Source organism: Malaclemys terrapin, chromosome 8 (assembly GCF_027887155.1).
Source record: "Malaclemys terrapin pileata isolate rMalTer1 chromosome 8, rMalTer1.hap1, whole genome shotgun sequence".
NCBI lineage: Eukaryota > Metazoa > Chordata > Testudines > Emydidae > Malaclemys > Malaclemys terrapin.
In genome coordinates this window covers 65,282,016-65,298,993 of record NC_071512.1, presented here as the reverse complement: position 1 = coordinate 65,298,993, position 16,978 = coordinate 65,282,016, and positions in this window count along the sequence as shown.

Genomic DNA, 16,978 nt, shown 5'->3' with positions numbered 1-16,978 from the left:
GTGTATTACTATCAATTTTTTTTTATTGCAAGGACATGTGACTTTTGGTAAGTCTCAATGTAATATATAAACAAGATTTTGAGTACATTTGAATCAAAGTAGCATTAAAAAAATATTTCAGTGCCATGCCTGGTTTGAATGAACTTTATGCTGCTGAATTATCCAGCATTATGATAATTTTCATTCCAGTAATTTACAATTGTTGAGCTAAATAAAAAAAGTTTAAAATATGTGGGAAAAATAACATTTATTTTTCAAGTGAGAACTAAGCAGATTGTCTGCATGGTTTTTGTTAATAGTCCAGAATAGCATATTGTAATTTAAATCAAGTCAATTTATATACAAAAATTTACCAGTGGGCAGCATAGGTTTAAATGACAGACACACAACTTTAATAAATAATTCCTTCTATACATTAATATTACAAGCATTTTTGAATAGTCCAAAAGTAATTTACATTGTGTTAGCCCAAGTTTTGCTTCTGCTCCATTAATGATTTGACTAACCTAACAAAAAACAAAGTCTAACGACATTTTTGTTTATGTCAGTAAAATAATTTTGTCCTGTTCCAAAAAGGCCCCAGTTCTTTAAACAATCACACAGTTACCTTTACTTAAGTTGAGCAGTTTAATTTAAATCTTACTACTCACAGGAGTAAAGTTAAGATTGAGCATAAGTGCTTGCAGAATTGGGGCCTAAACTAACTGTCAGAATTTGCCTCATATACCCCTCTGCCCAACAATTGCCCAGGCTCACAGCATGCCTGAGTCATTTTGAAATATATTTCTGTGGGAAAAACATGAAGTAGCTTATATTACAACCATGTGAACTCATGTCCTCCAATATGATGAACAACAAATGTTGAAATGGTCAATTGGAGTAGAAAAGAAATTAGGCTAGAGATTCAGTAGGCATAGCACAAAGCAAGCTTTCATCTCAAGCTATGACTTATTCACTCAGGTTTTAGCTTGACCCCTTATTTAATCTTGATGGTAATAAATTATCATTGTTTTTTAGTTCCTCTCTCCCCCCAAGTGGGCCCAATCATACAACCATCATCAGGGCCGCCGAGAGCGGGTTCGGGCCCCGGTGAAAATTTTTTTTCGGGTCCCCCAGCAAGAGCGAACCGGCTAAACAGGGCCGACGAGAGGGGGGGGAAGCCGGGCCCCGGGCCCCCTTCTGGATTGCCGGGCCCTGGTAAGGCGATGAGAGGTGGGGGAGCCGGGCCCCAGGCCCCCTTCCAGACTGCCAGGCTCCGGTAATTTGTACCAGCTTCCCCCTCCTCTCGTCGGCCCTGACCATCATTCACACAAGTAGTGGGAGGGTTAGCCTGAAAATGCTTAAATGCTTTTCTTAAAAAAGATTTGCTTAATGAAATTAAATACTTAAGCCCTGATTCAGGAAGGCAATTAAATACATTCTGAAGTCCCATGTACATCAGTATGACTTTATCACATGCTTAAAGTTATGCATGTGCTTAAGTACCCTTCCTGAAAAAGGATATTTTCCTGGATTGAGACTTATACAGTAAGAATTCTTTATGAGAACACAAAAGAGGAAAACTAGTTTTGGTAAGAAAACATATTTCAGTTTCAAATTTCCAAAGACTGAAAAAGAAAACACTGTAAAAAGCTGCAAAACCATTAATTAAAAATGTAAAATACATTAATACTCTTAAAAGTCAAATAATTAGTCATTGGATAATCGCTTCGTAAATTACTAAATCTTGCAAATCCTTATGCACATGAGGAGTTTTTATCTGAGAGACCCATTGTGCCAAATCCTGGAGGCCTAATCCGCTTTTACTGAGAACTCCCACTGAAGTCAAAACTGAGATACCACTCTTCCATATGTTTAGTGATAACATGCATAATGAGAAGTTAAAAACACCACAAGTTTCAACTCAGAGTTTCTTGTGAATTCTCTCATTAGGAAAGTGTAGGTTGGAAAGATAGATTCCTCTTTAAATACAACTCTTAGTGTCACTTTTTGGAAATTTTGGTGCAGAACAAATTAGTATCATACCTTCATTTGAAATTAGGACACTTATTTCCGGGGTGTGCAACAAAGCTATTTAGATCATTCTAGATCATGTCATTAAGGTACTCCATGCTAAGAGCGGTATAGGTATGCACCACTTCAGGGGGAGCTCAAGGAAAGACTGTGCTGCATAGAGGCACAGTGTTAGAGCACAGAGGATACCCTTGAACCAGCTATTGGTAGGTTACACATTGTGGCTGACCAGCTCCTTTCACTTTTGCTATTTAGGATATTGAACTTTCATTTTCTAAAAAAAAAAGGAAATCTCTCTCTCTGCGTGCATGTGAATCGCGTGCACAAAAGCTGCATCTTGGGGTGTTTATGTTTGCAAAAGGTTCTTTATAGATGAGATTGTATAATTATACATCTCGATACTGTGACATTTTAAAAATTACTTTTCATTCATCACTAAACCTCTGATCCTACAAAGACTAAAGCCTTATTTTTTTCCAGTATACCTGAACAGGCAAATATTTCTGAGTATGGCAGAATTATTAGTATGACAGACACAGCTTATATTAGCTACAACATACTTTTGCCTGTATAGCTTATACAGGTTCAGCAAGCAAAATAAGTATCAAAAGCATTTTTTTTTAGCCACTATTACTGCACCTGCATGAATGCTCTTGCTGGCACGGAAGTGTCATTACAAAAAACAAAACAAAAAAAACCCAAAACACCTAACCAATTTTGCTATGCTGGCAAAAGGTTCCCATGTAGACCTGGCCTAATTTCATACACTTTGAGTAATCCTTCTGAAGATAGTAATTTGATTGATGAGAATGAATCCAAGAGAATTGGTAGGTAAGATCCCATGGGAAGCAAGCCTAAGAGAAAAATTGTTCAGGAGAGTTGGCAGCTTTTTAGAGAGACATTATTAAGGGCACAAGGGCAAACTACTGCAATGCCTAGGAAAGATAGGAAGTATGGTAATAGATCACTCTAGTTTAAGCAGGAGATCTTCAAAGACCTGAAACAAAAAAAAAGTCATACAAAAAATTGAAACTAGGTCAAATTATGAAGGATGACTATAAAAAGAAAACAACGGAAGCATGGAAGGACAAAATTAGAAAGGCCAAGGCACAAAACGAAATAAAAATGGCTAGTGACATAAAGAGTAACAAGAAAGTATTTTAAATACATTAGAAGCAAGAGGAAGACAGAGGACAGGGTAGTCCCATTACAATGATGAGGGAAAGACAATAAAGAAAACATAGCAATGGCCAAACTATTAAATGACTTTCATTTCAGTTTTCACCGAAAAAATTAAAAGTGATTGGATGACTAACATAGTGAACATCAGTGTAAATGGGGTAGGATCTGAGGGCTAAAGTTGGAAAAGAATAAGTTATGAATTACTTAGACAAGTTAGATATCTTCAAGTGAGCAGGGCCTGATGAAATACATTCTAAAATATTTAAGGAACCAGCTGAAGAGACCTCTGAGTCATTAACAATTATCTTGAGCACTTGTAGAGTACAGGAGAGATCCCAAATGACTGGAAAAAGGCAAACATAATACCTATCTATAAAAAGGTGGAAAAGGACAATGCAGGGAATTATAGACCAGTCATCTTAACTTTGGTAAGTGGAAAGATAAGGGAGTAAATAATCAAAAGCAGCTTGAAGAAAACAACTTGATAAGTAACAGTCAACATGGATTGTCAAGAACAAATCATGCCAACTAAACCTAATCTTCTTCTTTGACAGGTTAACAAGCTTCGTGGATAGGGGCAAGCAGTAGACATGATCTATTTTGACTTTAGTATGGCTTCTGATACTACCTCACATGACCTTCTTATAAACATACCAAAGAAGCAAACCCAAATGAACCTGCTATTAGGAGGGTGTACAACTGGTTAGAAAAGAGCACTCAGACTTGCGGCTCAGTTTCCCACAAGAAAAACAATGAGGGGCCTGGTGTCACCTTAAAGACTAACAAATGTATTTGGGCATAAGCTTTCATGGGTAAAAAACCCATTTCTTCAGATGCATGGAGTGAAAATTACAGATGCAAGCATTATTATATTGACACATGAAGAGAAGGGAGTTACCTTACAAGTGGAAACCAGTATTGATAGGGCCAATTCAATCAGGTTGGATGTGGTCCACTCCCAATAATTGATGAGGAGGTGTCAATACCAAGAGAGGGAAAGTTGATTTTGTAGTGAGCCAGCCACTCCCAGTCCCTATTCAAGCCCAAATTAATGGTGTTAAATTTGCAAATGAATTTTAGTTCTGCAGTTTCTCTTTGAAGTCTGTTTTTGAAGTTTTTTTGTTGAAGTATGACTACTGCAGGACTGAGGCGGGGAGGGGGAGGGAGGAAGTTCAGAACAGAAATTCCAGTCCCCAACTAGCACTATCATGTACTGAATCACTAGCATCAATTTCTACAGCACCTAAAGTTTTCCTTGGAGGACTCCCACTCAACTATTGACCCAACTCTGCTTAGTTTGTAAGATTGTCAAGGTCACAGCAGAAGCAGGAATAGTTATAGGCCATAATGACTGCCTAGGACAGAGTACTGCAGAAAAGGATGTGGGGGTCATAGTGGACCAAGAGCTAAATATGAGTCAACAGTGTAACACTGTTGCAAAAAAAGTGAACATCATTCTGGGATGTATTAGCAAGGGTGTTGTAAGCAAGACACAAGTAATTCTTCCGCTCTACTCCGCACTGATTAGGTCTCAACTGGAGTATTGTGTCCAGTTCTGGGCACCACATTTCAGGAAAGAGATGGGCAAACTGGAGAACATCCAGGGAAGAGCAACAAAAATTATTAAAGGTCTAGAAAACATGACCTATGAGGGAAGATTGAAGAAGTTGGGTTTGTATAGTCTGGAAAAGAGAAGACAGAGAGTGGACATGATAACAGTTTTCAAGTACATAAAAGGTTGTTACAAGGAGGAGGGAGAAAAACAGTTCTTCTTAACCTCTGAGGATAGGACAAGAAGCAATGGGCTTAAATTGCAGCAAGGGAGGTTTAGGTTGGATATTAGGAAAAACTTCCTAACTGTCAGGGTGGTTAAGCAGTGGAATAAATTGCCTAGGGAGGTTGTGGAATCTCCATCATTGGAGATTTTTAAGGGCAGGTGTAAACGTCCGGTGCGGGGGTCGGGCCCTCTCAGGGGCCGTCGGGGGCCAGGCCGCCTCACTACACGGCCTGGATCGGTCTCAGGGTTCCGCCCCTCTGGCAGGGACTAGGCCAAAGGTACACGGCCTCTGCAATGAGCTCCTGCTCTCCGTCAGGGTCCGGCAGTAACTCAGGCCCGGGCTCCGGTCCTCACTGCCGGAGCTGGGGATTACAAAGTCAGTCAAGCCCCCGCGCTAGCTCAGGGCGGGGCAATAAACAATAGTTCGGGCGCTCAGCTCCGTGGATCCGGAGCTGAGCCCTGACAAACTCAGGACGTCCCAGGCCCTTATTCAGGGGAGGGCAACCCCCAATAGTCCAGGGGGCTCAGAACCTTCCTTCAGGCTGAGCAGTAAAGTCAGGAGTTCAGGCCCGGCCCTCAATCAGGGCAGGGCAGCACACAATAGTCCAGGGGGCTCAGAACCTTCCTTCAGGCTGAGCAGTAAAGTCAGGGGTTCAGGCCCGGCCCTCAATCAGGGCGGGGCAACAAACAATAGTCCAGGGGGCTCAGGACCTTCCTTCAGGCTGAGCAGTAAAGTCAGGGGTTCAGGCCCGGCCCTCAATCAGGGCGGGGCAGCACACAATAGTCCAGGGGCTCAGGACCTTCCTTCAGGCTGAGCCCAGGCAGGGTTAGTAGCCCCAGGCCCTCAGTCAGGGCGGGGCAACAAACAATAGTTCAGGGGCTCAGGACCTTCCTTCAGGCTGAGCCCAGACAAAGTTAGTAGGCCCAGGCCCTCAGTCAGGGCGGGGCAACAAACAATAGTTCAGGGGTTCGGGTTCAGGTCTGGGTATCAGGAGCTGAGCACGGACAAACTCGGGACGCCCCAGACCCTCAGTCAGGGTGGGGCAACAAGCACTCGTTCAGGGCAGCAAGCAATAGCTCAGTGGCGGTGCCAGAGCGCTGGCTGGAGGGGGAGACTGCCACCCGTTAAGTGGGGTGGCAGGGGGGACACAGGCCCACCCACTCCACTGTGTCCCAGCCCGGGGCCCTAAGAGCGGCAGTCAGTCTGCCGCTGTGTTGGTGGGGTCCTGACCGCAACACACCAACATGGGTTCGCTCTCTGTTGTAGCTAGACTGGGGTCAGCTACCCCCGGGCTGATTTCCATTTCCTCCTCCATTTGTACCTGCTCCCCGCTGGGCTCGGCAACGGGGTCCCACACCATGGGTTCCTCACTTCGCAGAGGGTCGTCCGGGTCGGGTTGCTCCTCCGGTCTCCGGTCAGGGGGGCGCTCGGGCCCCTCCTCGGGGTACCGTGCTCGGGGCAAGGGTGGCCAGTCTACCTCGGGGTACCTTGCTTGGGGAAGGCTTGGCCAATCCGCGTCGGGGTACCTGGCTCTGGGGAGGTCCGGTCGGTCGGTGTCCGGGTATCTGGCTCTGGGGCAGCTCGGTCCGTCCGTGTCCGGGTACCTGGCTCTGGGAAGCCTTGGTCTCGCCGGAGCTCGCACCGGCACGTCTGGCCTCTCCGGCTGCTGGGCTCTAACTGAGGGCTGGGGCCTGGCTCTTATACTTCCTGTCCCGCCCCTTGACTTCCGGGGGGCGGGAACAGGTGGCGGTGGCTCCGCCCACTTGGGTGCCAATTCAGGCTCCTCTCCCTCAGGGGCCGTCGGAGCCGGCTGGAGTTTTCTGTGCTCCCTTCTCCCTCCGTCCTCCCTGGCCCCTTCCTGCTGCTGCTGTTGCTGCTTTGCTGCCGCTGCTGCTGCTGCGTGCGTGAGTGAGGAGTGCGGAGGGGGGGGCCTTGCCGGCCTGCCCCCCCCCTCGCCCTCGCCTCCGGAGGGAGAAGCATCGGCCCCCCAACGCCAACACCGATACCATCTGGGGGCCCACCCGCCTGCTTGCTTGCCTGCCTGGCTGGTTGCCCGGCCGGCTGACTGCCGCTCGCTGCTGCTGCTGTTCCTGTGTGGGAGCCGCTGCCTCCGTCGCGGAGTGCGAAGAGACTGCGTCCCTGGTTCGGGAGATTGTGGAGGGGGTTGTTTGAGGACTGTGTTTTGAGTGACTTTGCCATCTTTGCTCCTGGGGTGGTGGTGCCCCCAGTCGCGTTAGGAGTGTGGACGGTACTGAGCCTCTCGTTTGTAATTCCTCGTACTGGAAGCCGTCGCTTGCCAGGAAGCTCCGAGGTCGACTTGGGATCCTGCTGTCCCGTCCCCCGTAGCGGACTGTTGAATGGGGTGCGGGGGGTGTGCGGTGCCCCCCCCTTCGTTCATCTACTCCCCCTCTACCACCACCCCCACCGCCGACAGCTGCCGACAACCCCTCCACCGCCCCGCGTGCCACCTGGACCTGCTTTTCGCCCCTCGGCAGGGCTGTTTGCTCCCCCCGCCATTTCCATCGTCCGGGACTGTTTACTTGCAGCAGTGAACGGCGGAGCCTGCGCTTCGCGAACGCTGTGGGTGCACCTTTTCCTTCGCCCTGGACTTCTCCTACCCCCCAACTATGTTTCGCTGGTGGGGTCCCCTCCCTGTAGCCCCCTTTGTATTAGTTGGCCCTACCCTACCCCCCTCCTTTTGAGCCCCTTCGGTTTATTTTGTTTGGTGCCCATTCCCCCCCCCCTCGGTTCCTAGCCTGCTGGCTGTGTTCCCGGCCCTGTCCTTGGGCTGCGGCTGGCTGGAGTTTTTCCTCCTACCCCTCCTTGTCCTTGGGCTGCAGCTGGCTGGACATTCCATTCTGTTTCCGAGCCGCTGCTCCGGTGCACCCCCCCCCTTCGCCCCCCCGCGCGCGCTTGTGCCCCCGTTTTGTTGCCCCCTCCCCTTTTGCACTGTTCACCCCCCCCCCCTTTGTGTTGTCTTTTGCCTAGAGGGGAGGAGCGGCTGCAGGTTGTGATGGCGGGGGACTCTGCCCCTGCCCCTGCCCCTGCCCCTGCCCCTGCCCCGTCGTCCCCGCCCACCCCAGTGGCCGGCCCCTCGGCTGGCCCTGTCCCGGATACCGCCGCTGCCACGGCTGCCCCCTCCACCGGCAGGAAGGGCCAAGGGAGGAAGAAGGGCAAGGGCCCCGCCCGTGGAGCCAGACCTCCTGCGGGCAGGGCTACGGTCCCCGCTGCGGCCCCAACACCGGCCGCGGCCCCTCCCTCTCCTGCCGTCCCTTCCACCAGCTCTGGCGGCGCTCCACCTCCGGCCCCCAGAGCATACGCCCAGGTGGCCGCCGCCTCTTTGCGTGCCACCCCGTCGTCCGCCCCAACCGCCGCCTTTGGGCCTGTCCCTGGTGACCACGGCCCCTTCCCCTCGCTGACTAGGAGGCATGGCGTCCGTTGCCATTTGGTGCCTGCCTCGCCCCACATTGAGACCTATGTGCGGGCGTTGGCGAGGGTGGTGGGGCCTACGGCCATCGTGGCGGCCTCCAAGATGTACGGGAAGGCCGTGTTCTTCCTGGCGTCGGTGGCCGCTGCGCAGGAGGCGGTGGAACGAGGCCTGGCGGTGGGAGGCGTGTTTGTGCCCTTGGAACCCCTGGAGGACCTGGGCGTGCGGGTGCTCTTGACCTCCGTCCCGCCCTACCTCCCCAACGCCGCCCTGTTGCCGGCCCTCTCCACCCTGGGGAAGCCCATTTCCATTCTGAGCTCTCTCTCATTGGGCTGTAAGGACCCTGCCCTCCGGCACATCCTGTCTTTCCGCCGGCAGGTCCAGCTTCAGCTGCCACCGGCGGCGGGTGCCAGAGTGGCGCTCGAGGGGTCCTTCCTGGTGCCCTACCGGGGGGTCCATTATCGGGTCCACTATTCGACGGGGGAGGCCCGGTGCTTCCTCTGCCGGGCGCCGGGGCATGTCCGGAGGGACTGTCCCCTGGCCCGGCCTGGAGGGGCGTCCGAGACCCCCGGGGCCCGGGAGGGTGCCGACCCTGTCATCGCCGGCACCCCTGGCGGTTCGGACACTGCTGCTGCCGCCGCCCCTCCTCCTTCTGCCTCGGTTCCCGCTCTGGCCGCGGAGACGGCCGGGCGGGCGGGCCTTGCCATCGCCGACCCTGGATCGGCGGGGCATGTGGAGGAGAGGGCGGGGCGGCTTCCGCCGGCCGCGGGGAAGGGCCCGCCCCAGGGGGAGGTTTCCCTCGCCCCTGCTGTCCCTCCGACCCTGCCGCCCCGAGCCCCGGAGCCATCGCCCTTGCCCTCTGGCCCTGCCCCTGCTGACCGGCCCTCCACCTCCTCTTCCACCTCGGGGGGCTGGGTGACCGTCCGGGGGAAGCGCGGTGCCCGCAGGTCGCGGGCTCTCTCCCTCCCCTCTGATGAGGAGGGAGAGCAGGCCCCCCGAAAGATGCCGCGGGGGGCCGACGTTGTTAGTTCTGTTTCCGCGCCCCCGGACGGTGCCCAGCAGGAGGTGCCGGCCATGGAGACCGTGGATGCCGTGGCAGTGGCTGGGGAAACTTCTGTCCCCTTTGTTGAGCCCACACCTGAGGAGGCTTCCGTAGCGGTTCTCCCGGCCCTTGCTCCGTCCGTGCCCCCCGCCGCCGCCGCCGATGCCGGGGCGGCCTTTGTCTCCGTGACTGGCGGGGAGGTCGCCGGGGCCGAGGGGACCGCTTTCGCCTCCATTTTCAATGAGATCGAGGCCCTGGGTCTGACCCCGGTTACCCAAGGGGAGGACGACCCTCTGCCAGCGGGCCCCGATCCGGGTGCTGGCTTAGTCCCGCCCCCTTCTCCTGCTCCCGGTTCCTCGCCCCACTCTGCCGCTCCCGACTTAGTCCTGGGAGAACCCTTAGCCCTACCCGCCAGCCCGGCCGCGACTACCATCTCATGCACGGCCGCCGAGCCCCTCGGGGCGACGGCCGTGGCTGAGCGGCCGGTTCCTATCCCCGATCCTGCCCCTTCCATCGTTCCTGCCCCTGAGGCTTCCCCTGCCCCTGCTGCCTCCGTCCCCTCGGATGCTGACCTTGGCCGAGGGGAGCCGCAGTCTAGCGGCTTGGCAGCGGGAGATGGGGAGCCCGTTCCCGTTCCCGTCCCTGATCCTGTCCCCTCTCCTGCCCAAGTCCCTGTTCCCGTCTCGAGCCCCGCCCCTACTCCCGCCCTTGCCCCAGATCCTGTCCCCGAGGTGTCTCCTTTTGCCACCTCTGGTGTTACTGCCGCCCCCGGGGTTGTCGCATCTCCGTTGCCTGCAGACAACCCTCAGGGGGCGGTTTTCGTGTCCCCCCTTCCTGCCACTGTTGGGGCTGCGTTGTTCCCTCAGCCGCTCTCTCCTTTGCCGGGGATGGGGACGGGCTGCCCAGCGCAGCAGCGCCGGAGCTCGGCCCCTTGTTTGTCCGTCACCGTGGGCCGCGAGGACCCTTCAGGGGCCCCGCCGGAGGATGGCGGCGGCTTGGCCGCTGCCTCCCCCTCCTCGCTGCGGGATGAGCTGCGCCTCTTTCTATCGGATTCCCGTGGTTCCCAGGGTAAGGTGCAGCTCGCCCTTCAGCGCTGGGGGGACTTCCATCTCGTCCTCCGGGCCGTGAAGGCGCTTTTGGGGGAGGGGCGGGGGTCCGGTCGGCGGGACATCGCGGCCTATCGGCGGGCCCGCAGATTCCGCGACTCCCTTTTGACCTTCGGAGTCGAAACCGGGATCTTGCGGGGCCCGCTGGGGGCCGATGATCCCTCCGCCCGTGAGGATCTGCCCCAGCCCTCCGTATGACAGCTACCACCTTTGCGTCGTTGAACGCCCGGGGCTGTAGGGTGGGTTTCCGCAGGAGCCAGGTGCTCTCCTTCCTTCGGGAGGGGGGGTACTCTGTGATTTTCCTGCAGGAGACCCACACGGCTCCGGCCGTCGAGGCTAGCTGGCGGCTGGAGTGGGGAGACGGGGTTTATTTTAGCCACCTCAGCGCCCATTCGGCTGGACTGGCCACCCTGTTCTCCCCGGGGCTGCGGCCTGAGGTGCTGGGGGTCTCCGAGGTCGTGCCAGGCCGCCTGCTGCACGTCCGGGCCCGTGTGGAGGGGCTGGTTCTGAACTTGGTCAACGTCTATGCCCCGACCACGGGCTCGGAACGCGTGCCTTTCTATCAGCGGGCGGCGGCCTTCCTCGGCACTCTGGATTCTCGCGAGTGCCTGGTCCTGGGCGGTGACTTTAACACCACCCTCGAGGACCGGGACCGCTCCGGGCCTGAGTCTTCCCAGGCAGCCGCGGGCGTCCTCAGGGAGATCGTAGACCATCACTCCCTGGTGGACGTCTGGCGCGACCACCACCCGGACGACGATACCACCTTCACCTATGTCCGGGTGGAGGACGACCGGTCGCGCCACTCCCGGTTGGACCGCATTTATCTGTCTCGTTTTCATCTGGCGCGGGCCCATGCCTCCAGCGTCCGACCGGCCCCGTTCTCAGATCACCACCTGGTGACCGTGACGGCCTCTCTCAGTTCCGAGCGGCCGGGGCCGGCCTATTGGCATTTTAATAATAGTTTGCTGGAGGACGTGGGCTTCGTGGCATCCTTCCGGGAGTTCTGGCTGGCCTGGCGGGGGCAGCGACGCGCCTTTCCCTCGGCGCGGCGGTGGAGGGATGTGGGGAAGGTCCGCGCGCGGCTCTTCTGCCAGAACTACACCCGGGGCGCCAGCCGGCGGCGGGATGCGTTGTTAGGGCAGTTGGAGCGGGAGGTTTTGGAGCTGGAGAGGCGTCTGGCCTCCGGCCCCGAGGATCCACCCCTCCGCGCGGCGTACCGGGAGAAGCGGGAGGAGCTCCGGGCCCTGGAAGACCACCGGGCCCGGGGCGCGTTTGTTCGATCCCGCATCCGTCTCCTTCGGGAGATGGATCGCGGCTCCCGCTTCTTCTACGCTCTGGAGAAACGGAGGGGGGCCAAACAGCATGTCACCTGCCTCCTGGCGGAGGACAGCGCCCCCCTCACGGATCCGGAGGAGATGCGTGGCAGGGCCAGGGCCTTCTACGCCGCTCTTTTCTCCCCAGATCCGACCGACGCCGAGGCCTGCAGGGTGCTCTGGACCGAGCTCCCGACGGTCAGCGCGGGCGGCCGAGACCGGCTGGAGCTGCCTCTTTCTCTGGCTGAGTTCTCGGCGGCCCTCCGGCTCATGCCCACTAACAAATCTCCAGGCATGGACGGGCTGACCGTGGAGTTTTACCGCGTGTTCTGGGACGTCCTCGGCCCAGACCTTGTCACCGTCTGGGCCGAGTCCTTGCAGAGCGGGGTCCTCCCTCTCTCGTGCAGGCGAGCAGTGCTCGCCCTGTTGCCAAAGAAGGGGGACCTCCGCGATTTACGAAACTGGCGTCCCATCTCGCTCCTCAGCACGGACTATAAGGTCGTAGCGAAGGCCATCTCGCTGCGGCTGGGGTCCGTGCTGGCGGACGTGGTCCACCCCGACCAGACCTGCGCCGTCCCGGGCCGGAGCATCTTTAACAACCTGTACTTGGTCCGGGACCTATTAGAGCTGGGACGTAGGGATGGTCTGTCGTTCGCCCTCCTGTCTCTGGATCAGGAGAAGGCGTTCGACAGGATGGACCACGGGTACCTCCTGGGCACTCTGCGGGCATTCGGCTTCGGGCCCCAGTTTGTGGGCTTTCTCCAGGTGCTGTACGCTGAGGCGGAGTGTCTGGTCAGGCTCAACTGGACCCTGACCGAGCCGGTCAGCTTTGGGCGGGGAGTACGGCAGGGGTGCCCCCTCTCGGGCCAGCTGTACGCTCTGGCGATCGAGCCCTTCCTCTGCCTCCTCCGCCGGAGGTTAGCAGGGTTGGTGCTCCGGGAGCCGGAGCTGCGGCTGGTCCTGTCGGCGTACGCCGACGACGTGCTCCTCGTGGTCCAGGATCCTGAGGATCTGGTGCGGGTGGAGGCCTGCCAGGCCGTTTATTCGACCGCCTCCTCCGCCCGGGTCAACTGGGCCAAGAGCTCTGGCCTGGTGGTCGGGGACGGTTGGCAGGCGGGCTCCCTCCCACCCGCGCTTCAAGCCATTCGGTGGAGCGCGGGCCCGCTGCTCTATCTGGGCGTTTATCTTTCCGCCACGCATCCCTCTCCGCCGGAGAACTGGCTAGATTTGGAGGCCAGGGTGCGTGAGCGGTTGCGGAGATGGACGGGACTGCTCCGGTGTCTCTCCCTGCGGGGGAGGGCGCTGGTGCTGAACCAGCTTGTCCTGTCCATGCTCTGGCACCGGCTCAACACCCTGAGCCCGACCCCGGGACTCCTGGCCAGGCTCCAGAGGATAGCCCTGGAGTTCTTCTGGCCTGGACTGCACTGGGTCTCTGCGGGGGTTCTGAGTCTTCCCCTGGAGGAGGGGGGACAGGGCCTGGTCTGCCTTCGTAGCCAGGTCCATGTCTTCCGCCTCCAGGCCCTGCAGAGGCTCCTTTATGGTGAAGGTAGTCCGGCATGGAGCACGTTAGCGCACGCCTTCCTCCGCCGCCTCCGAGGGCTCCGATACGACCGGCAGCTCCTTTTTCTTCATCCGAGAGGTCTTCCGCGAGACCTCTCGGAGCTGCCGGTCTTTTACCAGGACCTTCTCCGGACCTGGAAGCTTTTCTCGGCGACCAGGTCCATTGTGGCCACCGAGGGCGTAGATCTCCTCGCGGAGCCCCTGCTGCACAATCCCGATCTTCGTGTGCAGGTGGCGGAGTCGCCCTCGGTGAGCCGGAGGTTGGTCCTGGCGGAAACCACCAGGGTCAGAGACCTCCTGGACTACACCAGAGGGGACTGGGTGGATCCCCGCGCGCTTGGTCGGCGCATGGGGCTCTCCACCCTCGCGACCCCTCTGCGTGTACTCCAGGAGGTGGGCGCTGCATTGTCACCTCCTGCTCTCAGCTTCCTGTGGCGGGCCCTGCGGGAGGGTGTTCCCCGCCCACCCCTCACCCCGGGCCCTCCGGACCTTTTTCTCGGGCTCCTGTTCCATGAGCCCCCCCGGCTCTCCCGCTCCCATAACCCGAGCCGGCTGCGCGCTTTGCAGCCGGTCCAGTTTCGAACCGCGCCTAGGGACTATCTGTACGCGCTCGTGCTTCACACGTTGCATCACCTCACCCTCGTGTCCCGCCCCGACACCAAGTGGAGGGACTATCTGTTACCTGTGGAGGGTGAGGAGCCCCGGTGGGCCAGCCTTTATTCCACCTTAGTTCCAAGGCCCGCCGGGGACATTGGTTGGCGGCTCCTTCATGGGGCCGTGAGCACGGGCGTGTACTTGGCGCGGTTCACCCCTATTCCTGAGGCCTGCCCATTTTGTGGCATTAGGGAGACCCTGGCGCACGCTTACCTTGAGTGCGCCAGGCTGCAGCCCCTTTTCCGGCTTCTCCAGAACCTCTTGTTGAGGTTCTGGCTACACTTTTCCCCGCACTTGTTTATTTATGCACACCCTGTCCGTGGCCCCACTAAGTCGCGAGACCTCCTCGTCAACCTCTTCCTGGCCCTGGCCAAACTCACCATCTATAATACCAGGGAGAAGATGTTGGACGAGGGGGTGCTTTGCGACTGTGGGGCCTACTTTCACACCTCTTTGGTTTCACGTCTCCGTGCGGAGTTTCACTGGGCAGCGTCCGCTGGCTCCCTTGCCACCTTCGAGGAGCAGTGGGCGCTGTCCGGGGTTCTCTGCTCGGTGTCCCCATCTGGTTCCCTGATTTTGAACCTTTGACCGTCACCTCGCTCCCTGTTTTTTTTATTAGTTGTCCCACGTAATCATTTGGTACTGGGTCCAGTGGTCCCTCCCGCTAGGCTGGGGAGGGGCCTTTAGTAGTGGGCGGCTAAGCCCGCCCACTTCCCGGTTTGCCAATACGGCCTCACTACAGCAGGTTAGACAAACACCTGTCAGGGATGGTCTAGATAATACTTAGTCCTGCGTGCAGGTGACTGGACTAGATGACCTCTCAAGGTCCCTTCCAGTCCTACGATTATATAAATAAGTGGCCTTTTGTTGCCCCTTTCAAAGGTCTACCTGCTAGTAAGCCTCCCAACAATGCTCTCTCTGACAGATTTATATAGAACCCTTATCAGCCATCTGATATTGACAGCTAAGAATTTGGTAGCAGACTGCAGGAAGAAAAGCTTTGCCCCATTCTGCAATAATGAATAAATAAAGCTTTGCCCCATTCTGCAATAAAGAAACTTGGAACATTATCATTTTGGAAAAGTTGACACTTTCCACTCAAAATATTTATGATTACCGCATCACATGACTGCCAAACATAACATACTAATAAGCTTCAGTACACATACCTTTAATGATAATTTTATACTCAGAGAGACAAGATGGATGAAGTAATATCTTTAATTGGATCACCTTATGTTGGTGAAAACGACAAGCTTGCACGCTTACACAGAGTTCTTCTTCAGGTCAGAAAGAAGTTGGTGTATTAAAAATATATATTACCTCACTCATCTTGTATCTCTAATATCTTGGGGCCAACACGACTACAACAACGCTGCAAACAATTTTATACTCAGTAAAGTTATAGGTTAGTATTTTCCTTTCATTAATCTTCAACTTATTTTTCCCCATGACAATGCGGTTGCAAATTCTCTTCCCTTTCCCCACTGTTCTCTCTTATATTCTTTCTACTGTCTGAACCTAACCCACTTTATCTTAAAAGCAATTTGAATAGGATGAAAAAATAGTTAAACTACAAGAATAATAAACCAAACAAATTAAAGCTTTATAAACTGCTTGCAGTAAAATCTCAGTAATTCAAACTATATCAATACACCCCATAACTTTTTATCTCACCTCCCTCAGAAAAAATACAAAACCAGTGATTCTCTCCACTTCAAGATTGAACAGACTTCTATAGCAAGGTCTCATATTTAGACTTCATTTATTTTAAAAAATATGCATCATATTTCCTAATATACAAAAAAGTATTTTATAAATATTTAAAACTAAACCATACTTGTCAAATGCATGTGCAAAGTACACATCTGACACATTATCCATGCATTCATTGTGTGTGTTCACTTATGTACTAATTTGCAAAATTCAATAATTCACAATAGGTCACCCAGTATAAATTAGTGAGGTTCTACTCTAATATAAAATGTAAATGAAACATTAAGATGTCATACAGACATATAATTATTCTAACTTGGATAATAATATTAACCTTTCTCTGATATGTTTTGTTATATTCATGTTCCAATTTCTCTTTTCTCTTTTCTCTCTTGATAACTTGCATTAAGTGTTTAATATCAATCTCTGCAGGGAGGAAGCATAGTTTAGTTGTTTTCTCATACCACTAAGAATCAGAAGTTGTGGGTTCCATCCCTGGTTTTGCCACCAAATTGCAGTATGATCTTTGGCATGTAATTAGGCCACAAGGTAATATAAATAATAATTTACTGTAACTTCTCCATTTCCCTATCAGTAAATTGTGGATAATAATGCCTATCTCAAAGTGGTGCTCTAAGGATTTCCTTATGTTTTTTAAAGTGCTTTGAGATTCTCCAGTTAAAGGGAAAAAATTAAAGGCAGCTAAGTGATTTAAGAGCCTATGTCCTATTTTGACAAGACACTTTGAGAATTTAGAAGATTAAGTCTTGGTGAAAGTCAATAGGATACCGACTCCTAAATGATAATCACTTTTCAAAATGTTACTCGCAGATTCTTTTATCATTCAGGCTCTTTTGAAAAGAGGAGTTTAGGTAAAATTTTCAAATGTGCCCAAGTCCCATTGACTTTCAGGAGAAATTTAGATGCTTTTGAAAAATTTACTCAGAATGAATTATGTAAAGGGGTACTGTCAGTTTTTTTTTAAATGGACTAATCTAAAAAACAATTTTTTGATTGAATAGTATATTAACAAACTAGGGAAATACAATCTGCAAATACAAAGTGCAAGCTAGTCTCCATACTGGAAGAGAAGGTTCAAGAACTGGAGAAAACGCATTGCATAAGAGAAAATGAAGATTTTCTGGACAGACATCAGGATATGCTTCCGCAGGCACAACATTCAGAAG